This window comes from Aotus nancymaae, unplaced genomic scaffold (assembly GCF_030222135.1).
Source record: "Aotus nancymaae isolate 86718 unplaced genomic scaffold, 86718_ANA_hifiasm-v0.15.2.pri h1tg000006l, whole genome shotgun sequence".
Lineage (NCBI taxonomy): Eukaryota > Metazoa > Chordata > Mammalia > Primates > Aotidae > Aotus > Aotus nancymaae.
Genome location: NW_026988417.1, coordinates 7,168,079 through 7,184,011, shown reverse-complemented (window position 1 = coordinate 7,184,011; position 15,933 = coordinate 7,168,079). Strand labels below are relative to the sequence as shown.

Below are 15,933 nucleotides of genomic sequence, written 5' to 3'. Positions count from 1 at the left end.
TCACCACCACCACCACACTTCCATCACCATCACCACCATCCCACAACTACCACACCACCACCACCATCCCCATCACCATTACCACCATCACAGTCACCACCATCAGCTCCAGCACCACCATCACCATTACCACCACCACCTTTCTCACCATCACCACCACCACCACCAGCATCCACATCCAGTATGTGAATTATATCTCAGTAAAGCTATTATTTTAAAAATCTTTATGTGCTGTGTTGAATAGTGCTTCCCCCAAAAAGGGGGTCCCCCATGACCCACCATCACAAACACCACCATCACCGTCACCACCATCACCACCCTTACCACCCCTGCCATCACCATAATCACCACCATCACCACCCTCACCACCATCATCACGCCGACCACCATCACCACCCCCGCCATTAACCTTCTCACCACTACCACCATCATCACCACCATATCATCACTTCCATCACCATCACCACCACCACCAGCATCTCCATCATCATCACCACCATCACCTCTATCACTATCACCACCACCACCACCACCTCCATCATCACCATCACTTCTATCACTATCACCACCACCACCATCACCACCTCCATCATCATCACCACCATCACCATCACCACCTCCATCACCATCACCACCCCCATCACCGCCACCACCTCTATCACTGTCACCACCACCACCATCTCCATCATCACCACCACCACCACCTCTATCACTATCACCACCCCTTCTATCACTATCACCACCACCATCACACCTGCCATTGTCCTCACCCTCATGTCATCACTACCACCATTAGCATTAACACCACCACCTCTACCATCACCACCACCACCAGCCCCATCACTCTTTTCACCTTCACTACCACCCTCCTTACTGTAGGGTCCAGCCTACAGGGTTCTGTGAGCCACTCCTGGCTGGTGCAGAGATGAGAAATTGTAGAAATAAAAGACACAAGACACAGAGATAAAGAAAAGAGAGTCTGGGCCCAGGGGTCCACTCCTACCCAAATCACGGAGACCAGCAGTGGCCCCGAATGCTGGGACGCTCTCCCTTTTATTGAGTTGCAAATCTAGGGGCAGAGTAGGTAGGGTGTGGTCTTGGTGGTCGGAGACTGGGGACAGGGTAGATAGGGCGTGGCAGTGATGGGGTCAAATACATCACGTGTCATTCAGGTAGGGGCTCAGGAATTTCTGGCACCCAAAGTGAGGTAAGGAGCATAATGCATCAGCACTGTTTCCATACATATCAAGAAAGAACTAAAACATTAAGATTTATTTGTACTACTATTACTGATTATCTTTTCTAAGAAAAAAAGGTACCAGGTGCAGAAGCAGAACATGAGTAGACATGGAACGTGACCACTGAAGCACAGCATCACATAGAGACAGTTAAGCCCCCGGATGTCTGTGGGTCTCCCTGACAGCCAGCCATCAGGCCTATCACAAGAGCTTGGAGAAGCGGAGTTTTCTCCAAACTTCCCCAGGAAGGAGATGTCTCGGCCATTTTGGACATCTCCTTCCCTATCTGGCTAAACAGCGGGCACTTTCACAGCGCTGGTGCTGCTGCACAGCAGAGGCGCCCTCCAGCAGCCCTTATGTGGGCATGACAGGGCTTAGAGCATCTTGCCTTAGTGTCATTCATTTCACAATGTCACCCCAGGTTCACACTTCCGACCTGAGAGGCATTAGTGAAAGAATAAAGATCACCTATGAATAAGTAAGATCACATATCAATAACTAATAATTACTACAGTTATATTTCTAGTTACTTTCTTCATTATTTATATGGAAATAGGCTGAGGCCTTTTGCTCCTGCCTTGGCGCTTATGGGATCTCCCCCCTACACTTAACCACCATCACCACCACTACCATTATGACCAACCACCACCATCAGCAGCACTACCATCACTCTCACCATCATCACCATCACCACTACCAGGCATTGCCAATATGTGTCCCGCCATCAAAGAACGTCAGCATAGGGAACAGGTGGATGAGAAACAGAGAGGGAAGCATGCAGAGCCCACTGTGATGTAAACCATCTCTATTCCCCCCACCCCCTGCCCAGTATGAGTCCAGTAGGGAATGCCAAGAGCACAAGTGCACAACAGTGATGGGTGTGGGAAGACAGAGTCTTTACATGTCTTGAAGGTTGACGGTTCACCCTCAGAAACTACCGAAGTCAGGACTGCTGTGCAGGTAGGACTGTGCTTCTCTCATCTCAAATGCCAACTCCCTGCCTGGCATGGAATCAAGGCTCATTTCTTGGCTAAATGCATCAGCAATCCCTGGCTGCACAAAAATCACTTCACCATCCAGTCTATGCCTCCATTAAGTGGGGACAACGCCTGTTTCAAACCTGGTGATGTGTATATTCTTGCAAAGCCATGCAGACATTTAACAGCCAAGTATTACTGATATTTTTTATTAATAAGCAACGACTAACAGAAAGCAGAATGTCTTCCATCTTCCCACAAGCTCCCCATGTGATACCTGATCGTGGTTCCCTGGACACACCCCACACCATGCCACACAGGAATTCTCAGTCCCACTCTTTTCTGAAGGTAAAATCTTCTGAAACACTGGTCCAATGCTTCTAATGTCTAGGATCCTGTGATCAGGCCAGCACAGAATTCTCTGGTCTGACTTGGCAGGAAAGCTGCTCAGAGAAAAGGATGCTTTCTTCAACGCTGCCCGAGCACACTGGCTGAAAAGCCAGCCCTCAGCTTTACATCCTGTTCAACTTTCAACTTCCTTCAGCTGGCAGTGACCTGGTCCCCTGGCACCCACCAGACGATCTGCAGATAACATTAATAAACCCCAGCTGCAGAAAACAGTGCCTGTAATGAGGAAGGACTGGATCCTGGAAAGACAGAGACTCGGGCCAGCCCATGTCTAAATCCCATGCTGCTCCAGCTCTGGCCTGGGTTTCTTCCAGTCACCCCCAAGAAACCCAGCCTGTTCTGAGCCCTAGGGAGGAGAGAGGATGCAACCCTGGCCCCATCTGTAGGTAGCTCATGGCCATCTCATCTGCCCAGCCCACACAGGACATTGTGCCAGAACACAATCAGTCAGGGGATGGGAGCCCCTAGTGGCAGTGACCAGGGCCCCCAAAGTGACCTTCTGTCCCCAGGTGCTCAGGGCCCTAGGACTCTGTTCCCAGAAGCTGGGAGGGATGTTAGAGCGAAAAAGCTTCTCTTACCTGCAGCTCTGCTCATGTGGCTTCCTCGTCAAAGATGCCCCATCCCGCCCCCGCGGTCACTCCACACTGACTGTGCATCTCTTGGCTCCCAGTTCAAGTGCAGAGGGTGAAACAGGAACAGCTGCTGCCCTCATGCTACCCAAGATCAGTCAAGGGAGGAGGCTGGTAATCAGATGATTGCACTGGGGAGAGGTCAGAGTTCAGAGCCTGAGGGCTTCCTGGAGGAGGTGATGCCCTAGCTGAGACTTTAAGGTTAGCAGGAGGCTAACCCAATTAACAAAGGATAAACAATGAAAAGAAGAAAGCAAGCCCTACAAGATGTTCATGTGTGTCTGTGTGTTCCTGCAAGCACAAGAAAAAGTTCAGGAGATTTCACCTCCCACTGGTTACCATCCAGGGGGCAGAATCTGGAGGGCCGGAGAGAAAGGTCTATAAATGTCCTTAGTCTCTTCTTGAATTGAATAGTTACAACTACAAACCCTAGTTCAGTGATCTTAAAAGGCAATCAAACTAAGAAAAATGTAGGGGAAGGAAAGAAATGAAAATCTGAAGGAAAATTGGTCTAAAAGCAAAAATTCTAAAAATGGAATTATTTCTCTATGGAGGAGGAATGAATTTCATCAAAAGCCTCTGGCTTTATATCAAAACTGCTCCCCAAGAGGATGCCTGATATGAACTATGAACTATGAACGTTCCACTCTGCCTCAGGTGACCAGGACGACAGGACTGACAGTTGGATACCGCCCTACCACTAGCAATACCTTTTAAAAAATGTCTCATTGAAAAATTCCAAAACCTACAAAGAAGTTCCAAGAACAGCATACAATGAACCCTTTACACCTTCATCTTGATTCACCAACTGTTTACATTTTTCTGTAACCCATTTATCTATCTATAAAGGTGGATGGATGGATGTATTTCTATCCTTATAGATAGAATATAAAACCACAACACTGGCCAGGCATGGTGGCTCACGCCTATAATTTCAGCACTTTGGGAGGCTGAGGTAGGCAGATCACTTGAGGCCAGGAGTTCAAGACCAGCCTGGCCAACATGGTGAAACCCCGTTTCTACTAAAAATATGAAAAAAAAAAATAGCCAGGCATCGTGATCCCAGGCTGAGACAGGAGAATTGCTTGAACCTGGGAGGTAGAGGTTGCAGTGAGCCAAGATGGCAACACAGAGCAAGACTGCATCTCAAAATAATAATAATAATAATAAACAAAATATAAATAAAATCACAACATAATGATCAAAATCAGATTATCACTGATACATTTCCTATTCAAACATCACCAATGGTTGCAATAATACCTTATTGCAAAATGATGACGTGAGGCCTTGAGCCAGGCCTCAGAACTTATTAATATTGAAGAGCAGCTGTAAATAGGATGCAGCCAGGTCTCCGTCAGAGGTACTGTGAACCACAACCCCCCGACCCCCACCAAATAAGTGGAGAAGTAGAACTTAAAGACAATCAGGAATAACCGCCATCACCAGGGCAAGAGCCGGGTGTGACGTATGATGAGGTAGGGCTACTGGGAGGGATCCGGGCACAGCGAGAGAGGACCATGAATCCTCGGCTAATGCCAGACCTGGTCTTTGGCTCCGTGTTTAAGAAATCAGAGGTCACATGCCCTCAGGCCCGATGGTCCTCTCTGTCCTTGAGAGCTGGCCACGAGCACCAGAATGAACCAGGGTGCAGAAGAACAGGCCTGGGCTTATAGCTCTCAATCTGCTGGGCCCTGTGGAGAAGTTGCAACACTGCTTCAGGCCTCAGTTTCCCCATCTCTAGAGGCTCAGGTCTTCCCCAAAACCCCTTGGAGTTCCATTTACCCCAGGATCTCCTAAAAGGGGTACTGGGAATGTAAAGCCCCACCCCCTCCCAGCCCATACCTCAGCACCCTGAACTAGACTACAACACCCAGCTCCCAGGCGGCCCCCATCATGTCAAGGACTGGTTCCTTCTGCCTTCCTAACTTTTGCACCCTGGCCCCTTCCTCACCCTCTGCCCACCCATGCTGCCCCATCTGCCCCTGGACCATGGCCACCCTAAGCCACGCAGAGTTCTGACCCACCAACTCTTTTTTTCTTTTTTTGGAGACAGAATTTCTCTGTCACCCAGCTGGAGTGCAGTGGCTTAATCTCGGCTCACTGCAACCTCTGCCTCTGGGGTTCAAGCGATTCTCCTGCCTCAGCCTCCCAAGTAGCTGGGACTACAGGCAGGCGCCATCATGCCTGGCTAATTTTTTTGTAATTTTAATAGAGATAGGGTTTCACCATGTTGGCTAGGATGGTCTTGATCTCCTGACCTCATGATCTGCCTGCCTCGGCCTCCCAAAGCGTGTCTCTTGATCCTGGTGATGGCCACTGCTTTTCTGAGAAAAAAACAACAACAACAATAAAAACATATCCACAGACTATCCTTGGTTCCCACTGCCCTGCAGGTAAAAACAAAACTCCTTAGCCTGGACAGGGCCCTTCCTCATCTAAGCCCCCACCTCCCCTTCCCACAAGTGCCCTCAAACTCCCCTCACCTGCCAAACTGACCAACATCAGGGGGCAGCAACACAGCACTGACATGCAGGCAGGTGACACTCTGGGGCCTGCTGAGGCCATGAAGGCTCAGAAAGGTTGAGGATCCTCCCCAAAGTCACACAGCTCCTATGTGATAGAACCAGGACACAAGTAAGTGAGCTCCAAACGGGCTCCCTTCATTCCACAATAAAAAATAAAACGCTTCATCGCTACCAACCGTCTCTACGTTCATGCTTCCTCTGGACAAAGCCTGAAAGAACACTAATACGGCTGTTCAGTGCTGCGAGTACAGGTGAATGTCATTTTTCCTTTTTGCAATGCTTTCATGCATTTTAGAGATGGTTTTCAAAGTTCCCAGTAGCAATACTGACTAGAAGTCAGCAGATATGGAGGGATAAGGAGTCCCCAAGCATCTCATTCATTACTCATCACTGAATTGCTTTGCACAGGGGATAAAAATGGTGGCCTGCTTTCAGCCGAGGACTCACTCCAGTACGGCTGGCCCCAGGCAGGATTTCCCACCTACCCAGCTCTGCCCAGGCAGATGGATGCTGCCTTAGAACGCCAGCACCCTGCCCATGCCTGGGGCATGCCTGCCAATCCATGACTTTCTTGGCACCTGGAAAAGGCAGGATTCAAAACTCAGACTTTTTTTTCCAATTAAAGTAGCAGATGCCTTGGTACTCTCTAAGAGATTAAAAGGTTAAATGTAAATTTACTCAACAATCATCTTGACCCATCAAAGCCCTTGTCCTCTCTGAAACTGTTTCCTGAGGTTCCATACAGCAGAGATAGTGCTACCATTGTCTGCAGGACTGTAACAGAGCAGATGAGGTCCCTTGCTCATTATAAACACAATGGTAGTCAGCATCATTATTGTTTATTGAGAACCTAGTAAGTGCCAGATACTTCCCAGGCATTAAAGATACAGAGATGAACAAGGTGTAATGCTGCCCCAGAATAGTCAGAGATCTAGTGAGAAGAAGGGACTTCAAATCTCTAATAGCCTTGAATTTGACTTTGAGCACAGTAGGGAGCCTTCCCCTTCCCTTCCCTTCCTCTTCCCCTTTCCCTTCACCTTCCCCTCCCACCCAGGGCTACACCTGGGTGAAAAAGGACAGATTGCCCCTCATGCATTTCAGACCACTTGCTCCATAGTCAACATAGAGGACTACCTGGAAGTGGGTTCCACGGAGGGGGGCCCTGAAGGCAGAGATAGTGCTGAGGCTGTCCCGGTCTGGTGGGGTATGAAGAGACCTGAGGTGAACCATGAATATGAACATTTTAGGAGGAAAAACCAGATAGGCCCTCCAGCCTCGCTGAATGGGGCCAAGGAAGAATTTCCAAAGCTCAGCTATATTATACATTTGAATCTAATTACCAAGCTCCTCTGTACTCCTACCATGGGGCTGCTGTTCTGCAGAAATAAGATGTGGTACTGCACCACATCACCCGGACACACTCAGAATGGGGCAGTGGGGTCAGGGAATTAAGTGCTGGGAGATAACTCCATGTTTACAAATGGGGAAACTGAGGCTTGTAGTGGTAGAATGACTCACCCAAGGTTCCACTGAACATGCAGGAGGATCAGGGATTTGCCAACCCGGGTGGCCAGCAAGAAATTGGAGCTTATATCAAAGTGGTGAGAAAAGCTGGGCACCATGCCTCATGCCTGTAATCCTAGCACTTTGAAGGGCCAAGGCAGGCATATCACTTGAGTCCAGAAGTTGGAAACCAGCCTGGACAACATGGCAAAACGCTGCCTCTACAAAAAAGACAAAAATTAGCCAAGTATGGTGGCATGTGCCTGTGGTCTCAGCTATTGGGAAGGCTGAGGTGGAAGGATTGCTTTGAGTCTGGGAGGTTGAGGCTGCAGTGAGCCATGATTTGTGCCACTGCACTCCAGCCTGGGTGAAACAGTAAGACCTTGTCTCAAAAAAAAAAAAAAAATGATGGGAAAGGTATGAACCTCGTCATGAACCATGTGACCATGCCTAGACACCCACTGGCATCCTGAAACCAAAAGGGAGCTTCAGGTACGAGGGTGTTGGTAGACAAATGTCAGTCTTCCCAAAGGGAAAAAACACTTAGCAAATATTGATGTAGAGAAGTGAGCTCCAAAGTTGGAGAGGACTTTAAGAAAGACCATCTGATCCGAACTCCCCATTGCACAGATGGGAGGTAGAATCCAGCGAGCATGTGGCTAATCCAAGTGTACATAGAAAGGCAGGATTTGAACCCAGCCCCTTTACTCCCAATCCTATGCTCTAGTTACTCTGGGCCTCATACTTAGCCTCCTAAAGGCTTATAAGCCACATCATCACCTGCTCCAGCAAGCCCTCCATGATTGCCATGGCTTTTGCCTCTGAACATTTGGGCCTCCTGGGAAGGGTGTAAGAGAAAGAGCCTGGGCTTTGCTGTCAGTTGGACCTAGAGTCAAATCCTAGATCCAGCCCTTCTGCTGTGTGACCTGCATCACCGCCTCACTTCTCTGTCATGAAGCTGTGTGGATTAAACAAATTAAGGCATCCACTGCAGGGTCTGAAGCAGAGCAGACCCTCCCACAGACTGAGGCAGGTAATAGCCATACTAATAATGGCTGCATCCCCCATACATCAATGCAACCACTCCACCACCAATGCCACTACTCACATCAGAGCCATCATCTTCACAGCGACCTGGGCAGCCCTTGCCTCTGCACTGCTTCTGAGCATCTGCACATGCTGCAGGCCATCCCTCTGCCCATGACTCCTCTCTTCCCTGGCCCCAGCCAAGATGCCTCAACTCAAAGTTAATTTTGTGCAGAAGAGATGGGATTAATCCTAATCCCTCAACCTGATGCTTCCACTTCCAGGTGCATCATCCAGCTTCACTTCCTCCTGCAGACTTTTAAAGTCAAATAAGACTCCTTCCTTTCTACTTCCTGTCCAACCCCTAACCCTGCCTCCTTGGCCATGCCCACTTCCTGCTTCCTGTCCCTGCCCCTCCTCCCTGGGGTGGAGGAATAGGAGAGAAGGAAACAGAAGCCCAAGACTTTGATATAATTAGCTATGTCCCCCATGGGTATAAAAAAATGATCCCTTAATGTTTGGTATCTCATTTTTGAATTGAGAGATGTGGCTACCTCTTAGGAAAGCAGCTTTTCCTTTGTTATCCTGTGATATGGTTTGGCTGTGTCCCCACTCAAATCTCATCTTGAATTGTAGTTCCCATAATCCCTGTGTGGGAGGAGGGACCCGTGGGAGGTAATTGAATTATGGGGGCAGTTTACCCCATGCTATTCTCGTGATAGTAAGTTCTCACGAGATCTGATGGTTTTATAAGGGGCTTCCCCCTTCACTTTGCTCTCATACTTCTCTTTGATGCTGCTATGTGAAGAAGGATGTGTTTGCTTCCCCTAACGCCATGATTGTAAGTTTCCTGAGGCTTCCTCAGCCATGCAAAACTGTAAGTCAATGAAACCTCTTCTCTTTATAAATTCTGGTCTCTGGTATGTCTTTATTAGCAACGTGAGAATAAACTAATATACCCTACCATATTCTCCAGGTCATGTCCTCAGAGACACCTCCACTGACATCATCCACACACAAACCTCCCCCATCTCCCAACCTCAGAGCACCTTGTACTTGGTCAGGGTCCCTTCCTCCTCACACGGGGTTGTTCACAAACTGTCTTCCTGGCCCGTCACAGTGCCTGGTTCAGAGGGCACACTCGGTCATTCATTTACAAATTGTTTCTCTGGGATATCTTCGGAATGGATTGCCACATCCAAAAAGATCAGGTTACAAAGCTGGTATAGCATATTCCCAGGAAAAAAATAAAACTGGGGTATATGTTCAGAGAGTGGTTGAGAAAAGACTAGAATGTGCTTTTCAAACCTTTGTTGCTCTTTTTCATGAAATGATCTTGGAAGGAACCACAGGCACACCATAGGTCTCCCATGCCACCTTCACTGAAACCACCTGGGCAGCCCTGTGTGGCTGGAGAGAGGGTGAGGTCTCATCTCAAAACCCCAGACTCACTAACTCTAACCCCTAAATGACTGCTTAACCTCATGGGGTCTTGGTTTCCTCATACCTTCTTGCATGGTGGTTGAGAGGCTTAGAGAGGAACCTAAAGCACCCACCCAGGTGAGCACCCAGTAAATGCAACAGCCAAGAGGCAGACTAGATGGAACAGGACAGGAAGGCTGAGCCCCAGACAGGGAGACCCTGCCCCATCCACCACCACCTCCCTCCTCTACCTTCCTGACACCCCCACAGGCACTGTCAAGGGACAACACTGCAAAGCCACAAACCCACAGGAAATCAAGCCCATTGTTGCCCTGACACACACCCACCTCCTCTGCAAAAAGTAACCCTGCTCATTGTGCTAGGCGGAGAACAAGAGAAGGGAAGTTCTCCAGGAGTGGCCTGCGTCAGACTGCATGGGTCTCTTGGGGTATCACTCCTGCCCCCAGACCAAAAGCAACAGCTAAACCAAGAGCTGCCACTCAGAAGTGCCTATTCTATCCCAGGTAGAGTGCTGGGTGCACCTCATCTCAATCCATCCTCAAAGCCTCCTTGTAAAACAGGTAACAGTAGTATCCCCATTTGACAGATGAGGAAACTGAGGCTTAAAGTGGTGAAGTCACTTTCCTAAGATCCATTGCTTGTAAATGGCAGAGTCAGGACTTGAACCCAGGTCTCTCTGAATCTAAGACCAGTTCCCAGCTACCCAAAGAACTGTGTTTTGTTTTCTATCCCTAGGACCAGCATCACACCTGATGCTGGTCCTAGGGATAGAAAGCACCCAAGAACATTTTCAGGGATGAACAGCAGGCTCCTTCCTGCACAACACGCCATGGCCCTCTGAGAACAAAGCATACTGACAGAAAATTAAGTGCCACTGAATTAGCCCCAACACTTTCATAAAACAGCAGTTTCAGAATATCCCAGTTCATGAAATGCTTCCAATATCATCAGAAAACCACCTACTTCAATTCCCCACCAAACACACCCACAAACACAAACAATTTCTGATGCTACTTATAGCTCAGAACCCATGTAAAATGCTCATCAAACAGAAATGGGAGTTGTTTATCAACATCCAAGGGAACATAATGAAGCTTCCTTTAGAACATTCTGTACACATGCAGTCTTCTTTCTTATTGAGCTTTTCACTATAAAATCTTATCAGGTGCTGAACAGGAGAGAAACTTGGAGGTGGGGGATGGGCAATGGGGACCGACACCTGTGCTACAAGAAGAATTAAGCACCATAACAACACACACCCCTCTCTCATCAGACAATTTACTACAATTCAACAAGCATGCACCAAGTAATATAGCACTGACTGTGTAGCAGGAACTGTCCCAAACTCTCCAAATTACCTAGTATTCTGCAGCCCTGTGGCATGGGTATTCTTAGACCCTCATTGTAATGTCCCAGCAGGAAGGGGTGAAGTACTTTGACCCAATTAGCAACATGACCCAATTAGCAAGTGGGGGTAGAGGTTGTAGCAAGTGGATGTTGCAGCTAATTCAGTGACATTTAATTTTCTGTCAACATGCTTTGCTCTCAGAGAACCATAGTATGTTGTGCAAGAAGAAGCCTAGTTGCTCAAGTTCCAAGCTGAGTATAAAAACCTTTGCTTTTTCAACTGCTACTTACTGGCTCTTGGCCAACTCATTGCATCATTTTGGAATTCCCCTTTATTAATGTGCAAAGGCTCCTTAAGAAGTCCCAGAAAAGGCCCTAGGCATCAGGTCGTTTCTGTCTTACCTCTGCTGAAATGAGTCAAGAGACTAGCAAGTAATTACACCACCAAGAACAAGAAGGGGTAGTCAGTGACTTCCAAGCAAAGGGCAACTTCTTTTTGTGGTTTTTATATTTCTTCTATACCAGCCACCCTGTGTGGCTTGATATGCCTACATGCTGAACAGGGTGCTCCTGGACAGACACCTACCAAGCACCCGCTGTGTGCACAGGCTTTATGAGACACGCTGATAGATGGAAGGCATACAGTTCACATTTGTCAGGCTTCCTCTCAAGAAAGCAGCTCCAGAAAGGGTGGAGGGGGAGTCATGCTAAGACAGGTAGGAAGAGATCAGGGGCTCAAAGAGTAACTCTAATTACAGGCCTGGAGCCAACAAACCAAGATGAGCTTACCAGGTCACTATCAGGTTACTACCAGCTCAGTAAAGAAGGAAGTCCTTCTCAGGTGCAGACATTTGTAGAGTCCCTCAGTATCCCGATGGCTCCCCCACACCTTTGAGGTGCTCCTAGCCAAGCAAAGGAGACACTGTAACAAGCCCAGGTGATAACTGGGAGACCAGGGGCTATGGATGCCAGCGTGGTGAAGGAAGGGACATCTGAAGTGGGCTCTGGCAGAGGTGAAATAAGGACATGCAGATGGAGGAGCAGGGGTCAAAGAAAGATCAGTAAGCATCAGGCAGGGAGAGCAGCAGCAACACAAGCTCCATTTGTTCATTCATTCATTCAACAGCATCCTAGTGCCTGTTGCATACCAGATCCTGTGCTGAGCCTAAAACATGAATCACACAGCCTCTTCCCTTGCAGAGCTCCAGCCAGTGGGGAAAAAAACTGTGAAAGGCATCAGTCACACACTGTGACCATGTCTGTGACAGAGAGATGTACAGAGAGGAAACCACCCTGGCCTTGGGAGGGTTGGTGATGCCCAAGGAGATGAGGCTGTGCAGACAGGAGGAGGAGGGGTCGGGGCAAGTTCAGGGACAGCAGATGATTCCATAAGGTAAGAGACAGTGTTATGGACTGAATGTGTATGTCCCCCCCAAATTGATACAATGAAACCCTAACCCTTTTGATGGGTAATTAGGTCATCAGGGTGATGCCCTCATGATGAGACTCGTGGCCTTATAAGAAGAGACAGGAGACCAGACTCAGTGGCTCACACCTGTAATCCCAGCACTTTGGGAGGCTGAGGACGGTAGATTGCTTGAGTTCAGGAGTTCAAGACCAGCCTTGGCAACATAATAAGACCTCATCACTACAAAAAATAAAAAAATCAGCCGGGCGTGGTGGTGCACATTTGTAGTCCCAGCTACTTGAGAGGCTGAGGTGGGAGTATCACTTGAGCCTAGGAGCTCAAGGCTGCAATGATCAGTGATTACACCACTGCACTTCAGCCTGGATAATAAAGTAAGACCGTGTCTCAAAAAAAAAAAAGTTTAAAAAAAAGGAGAGGGACGTGAGAAAGCTTACTTCCTCTCTCTCTCTCTCTCTCTCTCTCTCTCTCTCTCTCTCCAGGAAGAAGGCAGCCACCTGTGAACCAGGAAGAGGGTCCTCAATGTGAACCAAATTGTCTGGCACTGTGATCTCAGACTTCCAGCCTCCAGGATGGTGAGAAATGAGCTTCTCTTGTTTCAGCCCCTTGGTCTGTGGTATTTCTGCTATGGCAGGCAAATGGACTGAAACAGTAGGTAACAGTGGGAGCATCAGGAGATGAGGCCACATATGTGACAACAAGGAGTCTGTGCTTTATCCTGGACCAGCGGAGAGCCCCTGGAGCCTGGTGTGAGTTTCAGAAATGTATCACCCTTTCTAGACACACTGTTCCTTTTCCCAAACACTCCCTATAACTCCACAGCCATCCCGAGGAAGAAGGGAGCAGATAAGACCTGGAGACACCTAGGAAGGCACAGGTCCTCCCAGGTCTGTTTGCAGAGACTTGGAGGTCAGGTCAGTGCTAGCTCCCATGGCAGCCCTTCCTCCCACTCAGCTCAGCTCAGCTCAGCCAGTGATGGTCCTGGAGGATCCAGGTTCCCAGGTCCCATCTTAGTAATATGAGGACTCTTGAAGGTTGAGACAGAACAAAAAGCTACACACAATACAGGCAGATGACAATACACACAGGTGCCCTGTGAAGGGGTGCTGGCTGATGTCTAAAATGGAACGGGGCTGGGCACTCTGGCTCACACCTGTAATCCCAGCACTTTGGGAGGCCAAGGCAGGCCAGATTACCTGAGGTCAGGAGTTCAAGACCAGCCTGGCCAACATGGTAAAACCCTGTCTCTACTAAAAATACAAAAATTATCCGGGAGTGGTAGCACATACCTGTAATCCCAGCTACTTGGGAGGTTGAGGCACAAGAATCACTTGAACCCAGGAGACAGAGGCTGCAGTGAGCCAAGATCACGCCATTGCACCATAGCCTCGGTGACAGAGCGAGACTCTGTCTCAAAAAATAGATTAATTAATTAATTAATAATTTAAAAAAATAAAATGGAAGAGAATCTTCAGCACTCAGGGTGCTGGGACTTGGTTTTCAAACCACCTTCCACGGAGCCCTGGTGCTCCTTGAAGATGTTCGGTGGGGGGGGCAGGGATCAAAGGTCTGGAGCAACAAATGCTTGATTTCTTTTTTCAAGGTGTAATAATTTTAAACTTCAAACATCACACCAACTTAAATGGGCTGCAAACCTAATATTCACCCTGATAGGCCTCACTGCAGGGACCTGGGCTGCCAGGTGAACACTCAGCTTTGTGCAGGGTTTGGGGTACAGCCTCTCCTGTCATCTCCAGTGAAATGCACTCTGAGAACACAAGGCAAGTCACTCCCAAAAACGGAATCACAAATGCGGTATGCAAATCGTCACGACAGAATATTTTCACAACCACAACAAATACTCAGGATGTCACAGCTGTTCAGACTGCAACTGTCACTCCACACTTTTCTTTTAAAAGTTAAATTGATCAGAGCAACCTCACTGTCCTCGTTGACCTTATAACTATCACGTGAATGCTGTCAGTTTAAAGGCCTAAGATAAATGTGAGAATAAACCATTCCTTCTCTGTTTTGTATATTGCAGCAGGGTGGTTTAGCTATCAACACTTTTGTTTTTGAAAAGACTTCATTTTGCAGATGGGAAGACAAACCCAAAGAGAAGTGAGGATATCACACTGTTCTGTGAGTATCATCCCTTCTCAATAGGCAGAAACCACGTGCCGAGCACACGGCAGACACTCCTGCTCCCAGGCACCACAGCCAGGAAGAGGGCAGGACTTAAACCAGGCCTCCCCACTCCCAGCCCACTGCTGGTTTTCAGACTCTGCCGCCTTCCCTCCTTTCCTAGAAATGACGATATAGCCCACGCTCAGCTTCACAAGGAAAGAGGGTGCAAGGAGAGTGCAGTAAAAGAGCCAAGGTGCCTTCCCCCTTCCTCAAGAAAATACTCAAAGCCAAGCACACCCTTCACCCTAAGCCCCAGTGTGGGATGTGTGCTTATATGGATGGAAGAGCTGCCGTCTGCACTCTAGGAAACAAGGGTCCCCTTTGCTCACCTGTAGATTCAGCAAGAGAGCAGGAGTGATTGTGCCTATTGAAGGAAGCAACCAATTTTCAACTATTTTAGAAATGGCCTAACAGAATGCATAACTACAGGGTAAGAGGGGTGATGGTTAATACTGAGTGTCAACTTGCTTGGACTGAAGGATACAAAGTATTGATCCTGGGTGTGTCCGTGAGGCTGTTGCCAAAGGAGATGAACATTTGAGTCAGTGGATGGGAGAGGCAGACTTACCCTCAATCTGGGTGGGCACCATCTAATCAGCTGCCAGCACAGCTAGAATAAAGCAGGCAGAAGTTGGAAAGAGACTTGCTGAGTCTTCTGGCCTCCATCTTTCTCCCATATTGGATGCTTCCTGCCCTCAAATATTGGACACCAAGTTCTTCAGCTTTTAAACTGTTGGACCCACAGCAGTGGTTTGTCAGGGGCTCTTAGGCCCTGGGCCACTGACTCACGGCTGCACTGTTGACTTCCCCACTTTTGAGGTTTTGGGACTCGGACTGGCTTGCTTGCTCTTCAGCTTGCAGAAGGCCTACTGCGGGACTTCACCTTGTGATCGTGTGAGTCAATTCTCCTAATAAACCTCCTTTCGAATATATATATTCTATATACATATCCTATTAGTTTTGTCGCGTTAGAGAACCCTGACTAATAGAAGTGGGAACCAGCCGGGTCTGCCCTGGTTCTCAAACTGGAGAATGTATCAGAATTGCTCCGAGGGCTCTTTAAAAGCCAGACCCCAGCTGCAGAGTCCCAGGAGATCAGGGTGGGGCCAGAGGACATGTGGTTCTGAGCTGCTCCCAGGTGAGGCTGCTGCTGGCCTGGGACCTCATTTTGAGAACCACATCTCTGATCTGTTCATTACAAACCCTCCTGATAAGGCTCAT

General features: G+C 48.3%; 1 protein-coding gene across 2 annotated transcripts in view; it reads right to left on the bottom strand.

The window, feature by feature from the left end:
* Nucleotides 1-15,933, bottom strand: part of JAKMIP1 (janus kinase and microtubule interacting protein 1) — a 180,240-nt gene that overhangs the window by 149,185 nt on the left and 15,122 nt on the right. The window contains exons 1-4 of one of the 2 annotated variants that reach the window (XM_064365617.1): nucleotides 8,392-8,651; nucleotides 6,915-6,996; nucleotides 5,739-5,865; nucleotides 5,514-5,579 (exon numbers count right to left, since the gene is read on the bottom strand). The exons of the other annotated variant lie outside the window; for it this stretch is intronic. The gene's annotated coding sequence lies outside the window, so the exon portion shown is untranslated. Of the gene's footprint in view, nucleotides 1-5,513; nucleotides 5,580-5,738; nucleotides 5,866-6,914; nucleotides 6,997-8,391; nucleotides 8,652-15,933 lie in introns of those variants that run through there. 2 annotated transcript variants of the gene reach the window in all.